This window comes from Aquarana catesbeiana, linkage group LG13, assembly GCF_042186555.1.
Source record: "Aquarana catesbeiana isolate 2022-GZ linkage group LG13, ASM4218655v1, whole genome shotgun sequence".
In the NCBI taxonomy this organism is placed as follows: Eukaryota; Metazoa; Chordata; class Amphibia; order Anura; family Ranidae; genus Aquarana; species Aquarana catesbeiana.
The window spans coordinates 167,033,932-167,050,693 of record NC_133336.1 but is presented as its reverse complement, the minus strand read 5'-3'; the positions used below and the strand labels follow the sequence as shown (position 1 = coordinate 167,050,693).

Sequence of the window (16,762 nt, the reverse complement as noted above, 5' to 3'; positions counted from 1 at the left end):
TGTGGGAGCCAACATATGTAATGAAGCATGTACAAACTTGTAAGTAAAGCCATGGGGGGGGGGGACTTCAGGAAACAGATTTCCAAGGCAATAGAGCTAACCACTGGGCTGCCATTACTGTCATGTACACATATTAATAATGAAGGTGAATATAATGCTACTGTATAATTTTTTACAAATATTTCATCATATTTAAAGGTTTATAAGTGGAAATTTGTCCTTATGAACCCCTTTAATGTGTGGACTTTTTATGATAGATGTGCTGATTATAGCAATAAACAGTTCTGTCAATATTCATTGATGCAAAATAAGGGTTATGTTACTGTCCATAGATAAAATAATAATATAAAAATAAATTTTCAGTGATGAACACACAAGTAACAGTATTTAAAATCAATATACTGTATATCTGGACACAATATTAGGAATCATTTAATTTATATAAACTGCTGTATGTAGGCTCTTTTTACATTGTTTACTAGTCATTACTAGTTAAACACTAAACCATTGCTTCTAGAATTTGGAATCCATTGTGTCAGGAGTCAAAATGCAGAGAATTGGTACAATTCTTTTGAAAATTCTAGTTTGGGCAAATCAATTCATTCATCACTACACAGGACATTACACCCTCCAAAATAGCCCCTGCAGCCTATGGAGGTAGACAATTTGGGGTTGAATTAATAAAGACAAATAGACTTTTCACTTTGCAAGGGAATTATCCCCAGAGGTCAATAAATTATGTGAAATTTCACTTTGTAAAGAATACCCAATCACATGCAAGGAAAAAAAAAACAATATTTTTAGGGCTGTTACTAATTAAAATTTTCGTGTTCGATTAATCAATTTTTTAAAATCTATTAATCGACTAATTTCGATTAATTATAATGCACATACAGATCCAACTACTTTTAGCTGATTTAGCACCATTGTGATGGCAACAGCCGAAGCCGGACATAGCGGGGCATGGCTAGGACGTCACGCGTCATAAACTCAGCCTCACCGTGCCCATAATCTCAGCCTTACCGTGCCCATAATCGCAGCCTCACCGTGCCCATAATCGCAGCCTTACCGTGCCCATAATGCAGTCTCACCGTGCCCATAATCTCAGACTTACCGTACCCAAAATCGCAGACCCACCGTTCCCATAATGCTGTCTCACAGTGCCCATAATCGAAGCCTCGTCGTGCCTATAATCACAGCCTCACTGTGCCCACAATGCTATCTCACCGTGCCCATAATTGCAGCTTCGCCGTGCCTATAATGGCAGCCTCACCGTGCCCATAATGCAGTCTCACCATGCCCATAATCGCAGCCTCACTGTAGTCAGTGCCTGTGCCTGGATTACACAGTCTGCGGGCATCTCCCACTGTGAGTCTCGGAGCGGAGTGTGAAAACTTTGGCCGTACTGTGAGAAAAGTCCCACCCTCCTCCTAGATTAGCTTGTGTGATAGACAGAACACTGTGTCTATCAAATGAGCTGATCTAGGAGGAGGGTGGGACTTTTCTCACAGCACAGCCAAAGTTTTCACACTCAGCTCGGAGACACTCAGCGGGAGATGCCCGCAGACTGTGTATGACATATAGTGGAGGAGGAGGGAGCCAAGCGCTGCGCTGCAGCCACAGCTTGGCCCAAAGCGGCCCCAGGACAGGCAGCCTACAGATCAAAAAAAATTTGATCGATCAAAAAAATTTACGATTAATCGAGGAATTAATCGTTAATTTCCACAGCCCTAAATATTTTGTTTGCACATGACTGGATTATGGAAGTCAGCAAGCTTCACCTTATTCATAATGCTCTCAGGAAAATCCCCTCCCAAAGCAGCACAACATCCCGTTCAAAGAGAACAGTCTATTAGCATTTAGTAAATCAACCCCTTTGAGTTTGTGGCTTAAATTACAATTAATCCCAAGAACAATACATATATATATATATATATATATATATATATATATATATATATATATATATATCCCTCACATTTTTGTAAATATTTTATATCTTTTCATGTGACAACACTGAAGAAATGACACTTTGCTACAATGTAAAGTAGTGAGTGTACAGTTTGTATAACAGTGTAAATTTGCTGTCCCCTCAAAATAACTCAACACAGCCATTAATATCTAAACTGCTGGCAACAAAAGTGAGTACACCCCTAAGTGAAAATGTCCAAATTAGGCCCAATTAGCCATTTTCCCTCCCGGTGTCATTCGACTCATTAGTGTTTCAATGTCTCAGGTGTGAATGGGGAGCCGGTGTGTTAAATTTGGTGTTATCGCTCTCACTCTCTCATACTGGTCACAGGAAGTTCAACATGGTACCTCATAGCAAAGAACTCTCTGAGGATCTGAAAAAATCTGAATCTGAAAAAAAAATTGTTGCTCTGCATAAAGATGGCCTACGCTATAAGAAGATTGCCAAGACCCTGAAACTGAGCTGCAGCACGATGGTCAAGACCATACAGCAGTTTAACAGGACAGGTTCCACTCAGAACAGGTCTCACCATGGTCGACTAAAGATGTTGAGTGCAGGTGCTCAGCGTCATATCCAGAGGTTGTCTTGGGGAAATGGATGTATGAATGCTGCCAGCATTGCTGCAGAGGTTGAAGGGGTGGGGGGGTCAGCCTGTCAGTACTCAGACTATACACCACACACTGCATCAAATTGGTCTGCATGGCTGTCGTCCCAGAAGGAAGCCTCTTCTAAAGATGCACAAGAAAGCTCACAAACAGTTTGCTGAAGACAAGCAGACTAAGGACATGGATTACTGGAACCATGTCCTGTGGTCTAATGAGATCAAGATAAACTTATTTGGTTCAGATGGTGTCAAGCATGTGTGGCAGCAACCAGGTGAGGAGTACAAAGACAAGTGTGTCTTGCCTACAGTCAAGCATGGAGGTGGGAGTGTCTGGGGCTAGTCTGGGGCTGGTCTGGGGCTGCATGAGTGCTGCCATCACTGGGGAGCTACAGTTCATTGAGGGATCCATGAATGTCAACATGTACTGTGTCATACTGAAGCAGAGCATGATCCCCTCCCTTTGGAGACTGGACCACAGGGCAGTATTCCAACATGATAACGAACCCAAACACACCTCCAAGATGACCACTGCCTTGCTAAAGAAGCTGAGGGTAATAGTGATGGACTGGCCAAGCATGTTTCCAGACCTAAACCATATTGAGCATCTGTGGAGCATCCTCAAATGGAAGGTGGAGGAGCGCAAGGTCTCTAACATCCACCAGCTCTGTGACATCGTCATGGAGGAGTGGAAGAGGACTCCAGTGGCAACCTGTGAAGTTCTGGTGAACTCCATGCCCAAGAGGGTTAAGGCAGTGCTGGAAAATAATGGTGGCCACACAAAATATTGACAATTTGGCCCCAATTTGGACATTTTCACTTAGGGGTGTACTCACTTTTGTTACCAGTGGTTTAGACATTAATGGCTGTGTGTTGGGTTATTTTGAGGGGACAGCAAATTTACACTGTTATACAAGCTGTACACTCGCTAATTTACATTGTAGATAAGTGTAATTTCCTCAGTGTTGTCACAAAAAAAGATAGAATAAAATATTTACAAAAAAGTGAGGGATGTATTCGCTTTTGTGAGATACATACCGGTATATATGCATACATGTACATATACATATATATGTGAGGGACTATGGTCACTCACTGTATCTCTAGAGTATCATTTTCATCCTAGGCTGTTCTCTCCTTATTTGTACTACAAAAAAAACTCTGTATTTCCTCATATCCATAGCAAGGGGGAGTGTGAATGTTCTGTAATTCATAGATGTGAACTGGGCAGGGCTTATAACACTGTTTGAGATTGGCGTCTAGCTTACCACCTTCATGGCAGGATCAACAGATGTTTTTGCACTTATCAAACAGATAAAACGTGTGTTCAATGGTATGTTTACTGGACCAAAGGGGATTAAATAAGTGACATTTTCTGTTAGGGTTAGAACTGAAATTTCTAACTTTCCAGCATTAACAATGAACTTCACCAAGTCTTTTTGTAAATAAAAATCAGCAGCTACAAATACTGTATACTTATACATGGATCCCAGTGCTGTCTTCCTGCAGCCAATTCTCCTCACTGCTGCAGACTCTCTTTGCTACCATCTGGGATTTGGGAGCTGCCTGTGACATTGTGAGAATCACAGCTAGGCACTTACTGCAATATGCAAGATCGAGTGGCACAAGGAGACTGGTCCTAAAACCTTCTGGGACATGTGACATGTCCCATTTGGCTGGGGGTGAGTAATGGTAGACCTAGGTGATGACTGAAGAAGTTGGAGAGGGTACTAGCAAAAAAAAAAAAAAAGTACTTGATCCCCAAAAAAGCCTGCAATTTCAGTTACAGGCTGTGGGGGGATATACAACAGACTTTACCCCATATTCAGGTTTCTGGTATGAACTGTTGTCCAGATTTGTTTATTTTAGACTCCTGAATCTTAGTTACACATAACTGTAGGTCAACAGTAGGGATAAGCCGAACACCCCCTGGTTCGGTTCGCGGCAGAACATGTGAACAGGCAAAAAAAAATTTGTGCGAACACGCGAACCCCGTTAAACATGAAAAATCAAAAGTGCTAATTTTAAAGGCTATTGTCATAAAAAGTGTTTGGGGACCCGGGTCCTGCCCCAGGGGACATGTATCAATGCAAAAGAATGTTTTAAAAACGGCTGTTTTTTCGGGAGCAGTGATTTTAATAATGCTTAAAGTGAAACAATAAACGTGTAATATTCCTTTAAATATCATGCCTGGGGGGTGTCTATAGTATGCCTGTAAAGTGGTGCATTTCTCCCATGTTTAGAACAGTCCCTGCACAAAATGACATTTCTAAAGGAAATAAAGTCATTTAAAATTGCTTGCGGCTGCAATGTAATGTTGCCCCCCCCCCCCCCCCACCAGCCAATTACCGGGCCCTTTGGGTCTGGTATGGATATTAAGGGGAACCCCGCACCCAAATAAAAAAGGCGTGGGGCCCCCAGGTCCTATATACTCTGAACAGCAGTATACAGGAGGTCCCCGGGTTACAAACAAGATAGGGACTGTAGGTTTGTTGTTAAGTTGAAACTGTTTGTAATTTGGAACAGGTACATTTTTTAAGTGTAGCTCCAGCCCAAAAATCTATTTTTAAGCTTTTTTGGATAATATAGGGCAGGGTTATCACCCCTGTAACATTTTTTTTGCTGTTTGTGCCCCTGTTCAGAAGATTTCACCTCACTTTCTGTCCCAATGACAATTGGATTTTGAAAAATTTGGGTTATTAGGGAAACAAGGATTGGTGATAAAGCATCAGTGGAGACACCTTTTTCCCATATTAACTCTTATGCCCTGTCGGATTTTCAGACGGAAAATGTGTGATAGGACCTTGTTGTCAGAAATTCCGACCGTGTGTGGGCTCCATCACACATTTTCCATCGGATTTTCCGACACACAAAGTTTGAGAGTAGGCTATAAAAGTTTCCGACAACAAAATCCGTTGTCAGAAATTCCGATCGTGTGTACACAAATCCGACGCACAAAGTGCCACGCATGCTCAGAATAAATAAAGAGATGAAAGCTATTGGCTACTGCCCCATTTATAGTCCCGACGTACGTGTTTTACGTCACCGCATTCAGAATGATCGGATTTTCCGACAATTTTGTGTGACCGTGTGTATGCAAGACAAGTTTGAGCCAACATCCGTCAGAAAAAATCCTAGGATTTTGTTGTCGGAATGTCCGATCAATGTCCGACCGTGTGTACGGGGCATTACAGGAGAGAATTTCCCTTCCTAGGGGGAGATTTCCTCTCACTTCCTGTTGTCTCCCTCCATTTGTAAGTAGGAGTCATTTGTAAGTCAGAGGTTTGAAAATAGGGGACCGCCTGTATATACTATACAGCCTGCCCTATACACTCTGTGGAAAATTGGGCCTTAGGTGTTGGTGGTACCAAAACACTGTAAGCCCTCACAGTTACTCTTGGTGGGCACTGGAACGGGCCCTGCTGCAAAATATTATATCAAGAATTGTAATTACATGCCCCTGTTAAACAGGGGCAGAAATATTGGGCCTTAGGCGGCGGTGGTGGCACAACAGTGTAAAGCCTCACAGATACTCTTATTGAGTGCAGAAACGGGCCCTGATGTGAAACATTGGATCAAAAATTGTAATTACAATACAGTGCAGCCGTAGTGCAGTTGCTATTACTTTTCTGGTGGTGTACACAGTACACAATACAATGTAGTGCGGTGTTGAAAAACTAAATATACATGTCCAGAAGGCCACCAAGGAGAGGCAGATGCTCACAGGCCACTAAAAGAGGGCAAGCAGGCTCTGTGTCTAGAGTCAACAGTGCTGGTCATTGACATGGTGCATCCTCTGCAGGTGGCCGTGGGGCACACTTGTCCTTTTTTTCTGTTGCTGGCCATGTTATTGAGCCGAAGAAGAGTTGGAGTGGATAACAAAGCCATCCTCATCCTCCTCATCCTCTGTCACCCAGGCTCAGAGTAGCTTTCCTTCCTATGCAGCTGCCAAAGCGGCCTATTCCACTGTCTCCTTGTCCACAGTCACGCCTTCCATAGCCCCACCATCATGCATGGAGGAGTCCCCCGAACTATTCAACCACAGTATCGGGTACATGCTGCTGGAGGATGCTCAGCGATTTGAAGGCTCCGATGTTGGTTCCCAGGCAGGGGCGGACTGACCATCGGGCAATTCGGACAGAGATCAAGGGCCTGTGGCCAGTAGGGGCCCCATGACAGCTTCCACTTCTACTCGTCAATCACAGCTAGCTGACGGGTAGATCGGGTCTCGGATCACTGCTCCCTGCTAAGAGACTGCTGCAGTGTAAACGGACCTCTTGTGATGTACTCCTTCCCTCCTGTCCACCCCAGGTGCTTGTATCTGTCATCACCTCGGACAGATGAGAAGAGAGGAGGGGCCGGTGGGGAGGAGTGCATCACGAGAGCCCCCATGCTCCGCTCTATGCCCCCATGCCCTGCTCTGTGCCCCCATGCCCTGCTGTGCCCCCATGCCCTGATGTCTGCCCCATGCCCTATAGTCTGCCCATACCCTGCTATCTGCCCCATGCCCTGATGTCTGCCCATGCCCTGCTTTGTGCCCCCATGCCTTGCTCTTTGCCCCATGCCCTGCTGTCTGCCCCATGCCCTGCTCTGTACCCCCATGCCCTGCTGTCTACCCTATGCCCTGCTCTGTACCCCCATGCCCCACTTTCTGCCTCCATGCTTCGCTGTCTGCCCCATGCCTCGCTCTGTGCCCCATGCCCCACTCTGCCCCCCCATGCCCCACTCTGTGCCCCCATGCCCTGCTCTGTGCCCCATGCCCTGATGTCTGCCCCATGTCCTGATCTTTGCCCCATGCCCTGCTCTGTGCCCCATGCCCTGATGTCTGCCCCATGCTCTAATGTCTACCCCATGCCATGCTCTGTGCCCCCTTGCCCTGTGTCTCCATGCCCTGCTTTGTGCCCCCATGCCCTGACGGGTGTGCCCCCATGCCCTGGTCTGTGCCCCATGCCCTGATGTGTGTGCCCCCATGCCCTGGTCTGTGCCCCCATGCCCTGATGTCTGCCCCACACCCTGCTCTGTGCCCCATGGCCTGCTGTCTGCCCCATGCCCATGCTCTGATGTGTGCCCCCGTGCTCTGATGTGTGCCCCCATGCCCTGCTGCCTGCCCCCTTTCCCTGCCCCCCTTCCCTGCTGCCTGCCCCCATGACCTGCTGCCTGCCCCCATGATGTGCCCTGTGATGTGTCCCATGACCTACTGTGTGCCCTGTGATATGCCCTACTGTGTGCCCCATGATGTGCTCTACTGTGTGCCCTTGTGGTGTGCCCCATGTTGTGTCCTACTATGTGCCCCATTCTCTACTATGTGCCCCACTGTGTGCCCAATTCCCTCCTGGGGGCCTTGTGATGTGCCCTGAGCCCTACTGTATGCCCCATGATGTGCCCTGTACCCTGGTGTGTGCTATATGATGTGCCCTTCTGTGTGCCCCTTGATGCATCATTCAGTGTCCCATAGTGTGTTCTTCTGTGTGCACCATACAGTGCCCTATATGTGCCCCCTTGCTTCATGTAATATACCCTGCTGTACCCCATAATGTATTCTCTTGCCCCCACGTAATATGCCCTGCTATGCCTCATAATGTGCCCTGCTGTGCCCCATAATATGCGATTGTATCACTCCTAATGTGCTCTGCTGTGCCCCTTAATATGCCCTCATGCCCCCATGGAATATGCCCTGCTGTGTCCCATTATGTGCCCTCTTGTCCCCATGTAATATGCCCCATAATGTGCTCTGTTATACCCCATAATGTGCCCTCTTGCCCCTTGTAATGTTCCATGCTGTGCCCCTCTGCCACCCCATATGTAATGTGCCCTATAATGTTCCCTGCTTCCCCCCATGTAATGTGTCCTACTGTGCCCCCCCAACCTGTAATGTCCCCTGGTGTGTCTCATAATGTTCCCTGCTGCTATCCATGTAGTGTGCCCTCCTGCCCTCCACACACACATATTGTGCCCTCCTGACTCCCTGTGCTATGACCTGCTGACTTCTATACTTTGCCATGGTTCCTCAATGCTCTGCCCTGCTGTCCCTGTGTACTGTTAATCTCAGGTTCAACCCAGAATTGAGGCGTCCACTCAGTGCAAGATGGGGGTGGGGCTTTGTGTGGGTGTGGCTTGAGTGTGGGTGGGGACACAGGGGGCCCCATGATCTCCTGTTGCCCGGGGGCCCCATGAGTTGTCAGTCCGCCCCTGTTCCCAGGTTGAGGAAGGGAGTAACATGAGCCTAGAGAGAGGGGATGCCAAAGAAGGACAAGAAACTGGAAGTCATGTTCCCCCAGCTGCAGCATAATGCCAAGTTTGCTCCAGTGACAATGAGGGAGGAAATGATGAGGTCACTGACTCTACTTGGGTGCCTGATAGAATACAGGAGGAGGAGGCACAACTCCAACGAGGCAGGATGTTCTCTAGGGGGCAGCTTAAGGGCAGCCACCCTACTGCATCACACCGCAGAGCTCTGCAGGTGCAGGGTGCTGCTGACTCCCCGCTGATTTTGAAAAGTTCCTTAATGTGGGCCTTTTTGGACACGTGTGCAGCAGATCGCACCGTTGCTGTTTGCAACCTATGTCTGAAGCAGATCAAGTGTGGCCAGAACAGCAGCCACTTAGGCACCAAATGCTTGACCAGACATATGACGACCTCCCATGCAGTCTGTTTCCCGTATACTATATTTTAGATTTAATATCTCTCAGATATGATTTGGGTTAAATGAGAGTTCTTTGACCAAGAGTGAAAGCTTTAACACAATAACAACATTTATTGGTGAGTAGTTGAAAGTCTATCTAATACACAACCATCTATCTATAGTCTACACTAGAGATGAACACTCCCGGTTCAGTTCGCACCAGAACCTGCGAACGGAACGAAAATTTGCTCGAACTTTAGAACCCCATTAAAGTCTGTGGGACTGGAACGTTCCAAATCAAAAGTGCTAATTTTAAAGGCTAATTTGCATGGTATTGTCCTAAAAAAGGTTTGGGGACCCGAGTCCTGCCCCAGGGGACATGTATCAATGCAAAAAAAAGTTTTAAAAACGTCCGATTTTTCGGGAGCAGTGATTTTAATGATGCTTAAAGTGAAAAAAAAGTGAAATGTTCCTTTAAATATCGTACCGGGGGGGTGTCTATAGTATGCCTGTAAAATTGCGCATATTTCCCGTGCTTAGAACAGTCCCTGTACAAAATTACATTTTTAAAGGAATAAAAGTCATTTAAAACTGCTTGCAGCTTTAATGTAATATTGGGTCCCAACAATATGGATGAAAATCAGTGAGACAAACGGCATGGGTACCCCCCCCCAGTCCATTACCAGGCCCTTTGGGTCTTGTATGGATATTAAGAGGAACCCTGCACCGAAATTAAAAATAGGAAAGACGTGGGGCCCCCAGGCCCTATATACTCTGAACAGCAGTATACAAGTGGTGCAAACAAGACAGGGACTGTAGGTTTGTTGTTGAGTAGAATCTGTTTGTAATTTTGAACTGGTACATTTTTAAAGTGTAGCTCCAGCCAAAAAATCTATTTTAAGTTTTTTGGAAAACATAGGGAAGGGTTATCACCCCTGTGACATTTGTTTTGCTGTCTGCGCACCTCTTCAGAAGATTTCACCTCACTTTCTGTCCCAATGACAAATGTTTTTTGACAACTTGGGGTTTTTAGTGAAACAAAGATTGTTGATAAAGCCTCAGTGGAGAGGAGACAAGTTGTTCCCATATTAACTCTTACATAAGAGAATTTCCCTTCCTAGGGGTAGATTTCATCTCACTTCCTGTTGTCTCCTTCCATTTGCAAGTAGGAGTCATTTGTAAGTTGGATGTTTGAAAGTAGAGGCCTGCCCTATATACTCTGCAGAAATTGTGGCCTTAGGTGTTGGTGTTGCCACAACACTGTAAGCACTCACAGTTACTCTTGGTGGGCGCAGGAACCGGCCCTGCTGTGAAATATTAGATCAAGAATTGTAATTACATGCACCTATAGAACAGGGGCAGAAAAATTAGGCCTTTGGTGGTGGTGGTGGTGTTGCCACAACACTGTAAGTCCTCACAGTATCTCTTGGTGGGCACAAAAACGGGCCCTGCTGTGAAATATTAGATCAAGAATTGTAATTACATGTCCCTGTTGAACAGGGGCAGAAAAATTGGGCCTTAGGCACTGGTGCCACAACACTGCAACCCCTCACAGATACTCTAGTTGAAACGCAGGAATGAGCCCTCCTGCAAAATATTGCATCAAAAATTGTAATTACGCGCCTCTGTTAAACAGGGGCTGAAAAATTGGGCCTTAGGCACTGGTGCTGGTGCCACAACACTGCAACCCCTCACAAATACTCTAATTGAGCGCAGCAACAAACCCTCCTTGCAAAATATTGCATCAAAAATTGTAATTACACGCCCCTGTTAAACAGGGGCTGAAAAATTGGGCCACTAGCCACTGGTGGAGGTGCCCAGAACCAAAAATATTCTTACAAGCTATCAGCGTGATCATTGAGGAGGAAGAGGATAGTCACTCAGCATAACAGGATAGTCACTTAGCATCAGCATAGGCAGTCTTGAAGGGATCTGACTTTTCAAAAAAAATTATTCGGTTACATCAGCATCAGGTGCTTGGTAGCTGGTGGTGATCCAAGACTGATTCATTTTTATGAAGGTCAGTCGATCGACCGAGTCGGTGGACAGGCGCACCCTGTGATCTGTTACAAAGCCTCCAGCAGCACTGAATGTACGTTCCAAAAGAACGCTGGATGCAGGACAGGCCAGTAGGTCAATTGCATACTGTGCAAGCTCTGGCCAGTTATCAATCCTCAAGACCCAGTAACCCATAGGATTTTCGGTGGGAAAGGTGTCCAAGTCAGATCTTGCCCCTAGGTATTCCTGCACCATGTAAAACAGACGCTGGCGATGGTTGCTGGAACCGATCATACCTTGAGGCTGCGGACTAAAAAATTGTCTAAACGCATCAGTCAGACGACCACCTTCTCCACCGCTCCTTCTTTGACTGACCGAAGCCTCAGCAACACGCTGTCCAGGAGGAACAGGAGTTTGTAAAATCCCAGTCTCTGGAAACGCGTTGCACAGGTCTTTCTGCAAGGCCTCCCGAAGATGTTTCATCATCTTCTCCCTCTGCAACGGCAAGAGAAGGTCCGCAACCTTACCCTTGTAATGTGGATCAAGGAGGGTTGCCAGCCAGTAACGATCCCTCTCCTTGAAACCACGAATACGAGGATCCTTCTGCAGGCTTTGCAGGATCAGGGAGGCCATGCAGTGTAGGTTTGCTGAGGCATTCGGTCCGGAGTCCTCTGGGTCACTAAGGATGTCATGATCCGCAGTCACCTCCTCCCAGCCATGTACAAGTCCATGGGATTCTTGGGACTGTAAATGATCCCTTGAAGACTGCTGTTGATGCTGAGTGCCAGGCTCCACTTCCATGCTGACACAATCACTCCTCCTTGTCCTCTTCCTGTGTGATTGGCGGGCACGCAGGAACACTGTCTGGATAAAGGGGGCCCTGAGAGGTAAGGAAGTCCGCCTCTTCCTGCCTCTGTTCTGCCTCAGGTGCCCTGTCCATTATTCCACGCAGCGTGTGCTCCAATAGGTGGACAAGGGGGACAGTGTCACTGATGCATGCACTGTCACTGCTCACAATCCTCGTGGCCTCCTCAAATGGTGACAGGACAGTGCATGCATCCCTGATCATGGCCCACTGGCATGGGGAAAAAATCCAAGCTCCCCTGACCCTGTTCTGGTGCCATAGTCACACAGGTACTCATTGATGGCCCTCTGCTGCATGTGCAGCCACTGCAGCATGGCCAACATTGAGTTCCACCTGGTGGGCATGTCACAGATTAGGTGGTTCTTGGACAGGTTAAATTCCTTTTGGAGATCAGCCAGCCGAGCACTGGCATTATATGACCGGTGGAAATGCACACAGACTTTCCTGGCCTGCCTCAGGACATGCTGTAAGCCCAGGTACCTGCCCAAGAACCACTGCACAACCAAGTTAAGGACGTGAGCCAAACAGGGCACATGGGTCAGTTGTCCCTGTCGGAGGGCGGAGAGGAGGTTGGTGCCATTGTCGCAAACCACCATAATTGGGCTAAAGCTGGCATGGCGTCAACCACCTCTGAGCCTGCCCCTGTAGAGCTGACAGAATCTCTGCTCCAGTGTGGCATCTGTCCCCCAAGCACACCAGCTCAAGCACTGCATGGCATCTTTTGGCCTGCTTACTTGCGTAGCCCCTTGAACGCCTACGGAGCACCGCTTGGTCTGAGGACAAAGCACAGGAAGAGGCCATGGAGGAAGAAGAAGAGGAGGGGGTGGAGGAAAGAGGTGTGTCAGAATCACCAGTAGTAGCATTTTGGAGGCGTGGTGGTGGAACAACCTCCAACACTACTGCACCTTGTCCTGCATCCTTCCCAGCTGCCAGAAGAGTCACCCAATGTTCCGTGAAAGATAGGTAACGTCCCTGTCCATGCCTGCTGGACCATGAGTCAGTGGTAATATGCACCTTACCGCTGACCACCCTGTCCGGCGAGGCCAAGACATTGCCTTCCACATGCTGGTAGAGAGCTGGAATCGCCTTCCGTGAGAAAAAGTGGCATTTGGGAACCTGCCACTGAGGAACCGCACATTCCACAAGTGCTTGGCTGTGACACACCTAATTCTACACCTTCATTCCTCTCAGTGCAGGTCTCAGAGAAGACTGAAGGTATAGTGGGGTTGGAGATCCCAGCTGATGAGGAGCAAGGAGAGGTCCTCTTTGTTCTTTGGTGTGGGGCTTTTAGGTACGCTTGCCAATGAACTGCATGGCAGGTCAACATATGTCTGGTCAAGCATGGGGTGCCCAAGCGGTTGATGTTTTGGCCACGCGAGATACGCTTGAGACATATGTTGCAAATAGCAGTGGTGGGATCTGATGCACTCGTCTCAAAAAAGGCCCACACCAAAGATCTTTTGGAATAACGCGCAGAGACAGCAGCGCCCTGCACTTGCGGAGCTCTGCGGTGTGATGCAGTTGGTGTGCTGCCCTTAAGCTGGCCCCTGGAGGGCATCCTGCCTCATTGGTGATGTGCCTCCTCCTCCTCCTCTCTTCTATCAGGCACCCACATGGAGTCAGTGACCTCATCATCCCCTCCCTCCTCATCACTGGAGCAAAGCTGGCAGTATGCTGCAGCTGGGGGAACATGACTGCCAGATTGCTGTCCTTCTTGGGCACCCCCTCTCTCTGGGCTCACGTTACTGCCTTCCTCTAGCTGAGTACCATCATCGGAGCCTTCAAATCGCTGGGCATCCTCCTGGAGCATGTACCCAACACTGTGGTCAAATAGTTTGGGGGGACTCCTCAGGAGGACATGGTGGGGCTAGGGAAGGAATGACTGATGCCATTGAGCTGAGGGAAGAGGCCACATTGGCAGCTGCTTTGCCAGACAACATACCCTGAGCCTGGGTGAAAGAGGATGAGGAAGGCTTGGTCATCCACTCTACCAAGTCTTCATCATGTTGCGGCTCAATGCGGCCAGCTGCCAAAAAAAAGGACAAGCGTGTCCCACGGCCACATGCTGATGAGGATGCACTGTGTCCACGACCAGCACTGTTGCCTCTAAACACAGAGCCTGCTTGCACCTTACCGCTGACCGCCCTGTCCAGCGAGGCCAAGACATTGCCTTCCACATGCCGGTAGAGAGCTGGAATCGCCTTCTGTGAGAAAAAGTAGCGTTTGGGAACCTGCCACTCAGGAACCACATATTCCACAAACACACGGAAGGGGGCAGAGTCTACCAACTGAAAAGGCAGCAGTTGAAGTGCTAGCAATTTAGCCAAGCTAGCATTCAACCGTTGGGCATGTGGATGGCTGGGAGCGAACTTCTTTCGGTGGTGCAGAAGCTGGGGCAGGGAAATTTGCCTGGTACAATCTGACATCTGTGTACCGATAGCAGATTGCCTGCAAGTGCTTGGCTGTGACACACCTAATTCTACACCTTCATTCCTCTCAGTGCAGGTCTCAGAGAGGACTGAAGGTATAGTGGGGTTGGAGATCCCAGCTGATGAGGAGCTAGGAGAGGTAATCTTTGTTCTTTGGTGTGGGGCTTTTAGGTACGCTCACCAATGAACTGCATGGCAGGTCAACGTATGTCTGGTCAAGCATGTGGTGCCCAAGCGGGTGATGTTTTGGCCACAAGAGATACGTTTGAGACAAATGTTGCAAATAGCAGCGGTGGGATCTTGGGCACCCCCTCTCTCTGGGCTCACATTACTGCCTTCCTCTAGCTGAGTACCATCATCGGAGCCTTCAAATCGCTGGGCATCCTCCTGGAGCATGTACCCAACACTGTGGTCAAATAGTTTGGGGGGACTCCTCAGGAGGACATGGTGGGGCTAGGGAAGGAATGACTAATGCCATTGAGCTGAGGGAAAAGGCCACATTGGCAGCTGCTTTGCCAGACAACGTACCCTGAGCCTGGGTGAGAGAGGATGAGGAAGGCTTGGTCATCCACTCTACCAAGTCTTCCTCATGTTGCGGTTCAACACGGCCAGCTGCCAAAAAAAAGGACAAGCGTGTCCCACGGCCATGTGCTGATGAGGATGCACTGTGTCCACGACCAGCACTGTTGCCTCTAGACACAGAGCTTGCTTGCCCTCTTTTAATGGCTTGTGACTGTCTGCCTCTTCTTGTTGGCCTTCCAGACATACTAATGGCCTGCACTGCAGTGAGATGTAGCTGCACAACACTGGGATGTATTTATATATATATATATATATATATATATATATATATATATATATATATATATATATACTGATTATACAGCAGCTAGCAGAATGCCTGCCTGTGGTATTAATAGGATCAGAAGAAGCACACCAGCACTTGTCTTCAGGTAGCTATAGGTGCAACTGTGCAGGGTACACAGTACACTAACTGTAAATACTTCAAGAGCCTGCCTGTGCTAATAATAGGATCAGAAGAAGCACACAAGCACTTGTCTTCAGGTAGCTATAGGTGCAACTGTGCAGGGTACACAGTACACTAACTGTAAATACTGTAAAAACACCTGCCTGCCTGTCAGTATATTAGGAAGAGAATAACAGGAACGGATCTAGCTAAACTGAATACAGTGTATATATATATATATATATATATATATATATATATATATATATATATATATATATACATACACACACACACACACACACACACCACCTGGGATGCATATATATATACACAATACACTAAGTGCAGCTAACTGACTCGACCTGCCTACTCTATCTAACCAGGGGCAGATCCAGGGGGGGCAACGGGGCAATTGCCCCCTCCGAGAAATGCAGGTGTGTCAGAGATCCGGCGGGCAGCTCCATAAGTGACAGAGCCAGCGAGAGGCTCCGTAAGTGAAAGAGCGGCTCCATAGGTGACAGACTGAGCCAGCGAGCGGCTCCGTAAGTGAAAGAGCTGCCGGGCGGCTCCATAGGTGACAGACTGAGCCGGCGAGCATGTCCGTAAGTGAAAGAGCTGCCGGGCAGCTCCATAGGTGAAAGAGCCGCCGGGCGGCTCCCCAGGAGAGAGACAGCGGGCTGGCCCGGCGGCTCAGTTGGTGAGATGTGCCGGAGCCACTCGATGTGTGAGTAGACTGCTGGCCAATCAGGGAGCCGGCGGGCGGGGGAGCAGAGAGATGACATCATCTCTCACCGCCCGGCGCCCGCTCTGCATCCCTGCAGTTCCCCCCTCACCATGCAGGCAGTGACAATCTTCATCTGGTGACAGGTGACCTGGCAAGTGACAATCCGCAACATGTGGCAGGCGACGTGGCAAGTGACAATCTGCATCTGGTGACAGGCGACGTGGCAAGTGACATTCCGCAACATGTGGCAGGCGACGTGGCAAGTGACAATCTGCATCTGGTGACAGGCGACGTGGCAAGTGACATTCCGCAACATGTGGCAGGCGACGTGGCAAGTGACAATCTTCATCTGGTGACAGGCGACCTGGCAAGTGACAATCCGCAACATGTGGCAGGCGACGTGGCAAGTGACAATCTTCATCTGGTGATAGGCGACCTGGCAAGTGACAATCTGCAACATGTGGCAGGCGACGTGGCAAGTGACAATCTGCATCTGGTGACAAGCGACATGGCAGGCGACGTGGCAAGTGACAATCTGCATCTGGTGACAAGCAACGTGGCAAGTGACAATCCGCAACATG

At 48.1% G+C, this 16,762-nt stretch overlaps 1 pseudogene; it reads right to left on the bottom strand.

Annotated features, from left to right (window-relative positions):
- Positions 1-16,762, bottom strand: part of LOC141116575 (vomeronasal type-2 receptor 26-like) — a 54,517-nt pseudogene that overhangs the window by 14,142 nt on the left and 23,613 nt on the right.